The sequence below is a fragment of the Arachis ipaensis genome, chromosome B1 (assembly GCF_059453495.1).
Source record: "Arachis ipaensis isolate K30076 ecotype BB chromosome B1, ASM5945349v1, whole genome shotgun sequence".
In the NCBI taxonomy this organism is placed as follows: domain Eukaryota; kingdom Viridiplantae; phylum Streptophyta; class Magnoliopsida; order Fabales; family Fabaceae; genus Arachis; species Arachis ipaensis.
In genome coordinates, this window is record NC_142436.1 from 70,446,497 (window position 1) to 70,447,549 (window position 1,053).

Genomic DNA, 1,053 nt, shown 5'->3' on the forward strand with positions numbered 1-1,053 from the left:
CTTTTTGGATTCTCTTCTGTATTGCTTGGGAGAGTGCTAGGAGGGAGTTCAGTAATTTTCTTACTCAGCTGACCCAATTGTGCCTCCAAATTTCTAATGGAGGACCTTGTTTCAGTCATGAAACTTTGAGTGGTTTTGATTAGATCAGAGACAATGGTTGTTAAGTCAGAGTGGCTTTGCTTAGCATTCTCTGTCTGTTGCTGAGAAGATGATGGAAAAGGCTTGCTATTGCTAAACCTGTTTCTTCCACCATTGTTGTTGTTGAAACCTTGTTGAGGTCTCTGTTGATCCTTCCATGAGAGATTTGGAATATTTCTCCATGAAGGATTATAGGTGTTTCCATAGGATTCTCCCATGTAATTCACCTCTTCCATTGCTGGGTTCTCAGGATCATAAGCTTTTTCTTCATAGGAAGCTTCCTTAGTACTGCCTGTTGCTGCTTGCATTTCAGACAGACTCTGAGAAATCATATTGACTTATTGGATCAATATTTTATTCTGAGCCAATATGGCATTCAGAGTATCAATCTCAAGAACTCCCTTCTTCTGAGTTGTCCCATTATTCACAGGATTCCTTTCAGAGGTGTACATGAATTGGTATTTGCAACCATTTCAATGAGTTCTTGAGCTCCTGCAGGCGTCTTCTTCAGATGAAGAGATCCTCCAGCAGAGCTATCCAATGACATCTTGGATAGTTCAGACAGACCATCATAGAAGATTCCTATGATGCTCCATTCTGAAAGCATGTCAGAAGGGCACCTTCTGATCAATTGCTTGTATCTCTCCCAAGCTTCATAGAGGGACTCACCATCCTTCTGTCTAAAGGTTTGGACTTTCACTCTAAGCTCACTTAATTTTTGAGGTGGGAAGAACTTTGCCAAGAAGGCATTGACTAGCTTTTCCCAAGAGTTCAGGCTTTCCTTAGGTTGTAAATCCAACCATGTTCTAGCTCTGTCTCTTACAGCAAAAGGAAAGAGCATAAGTCTGTAGACTTCAGGGTCAACCCCATTGGTCTTGACAGTGTCATAGATTTGCAAGAACTCAGCTAAGAACT

The 1,053-nt window shown here is 41.3% G+C and overlaps 1 non-coding gene across 1 annotated transcript; it reads left to right on the forward strand.

Annotated features, from left to right (window-relative positions):
* Nucleotides 1-739: 739 nt before the first annotated feature.
* On the forward strand, nt 740-847 carry LOC148576966 (small nucleolar RNA R71). Its single transcript, XR_015903416.1, has one exon. It is a non-coding gene; the product is annotated as a small nucleolar RNA R71 (small nucleolar RNA).
* Nucleotides 848-1,053: the final 206 nt, after the last annotated feature.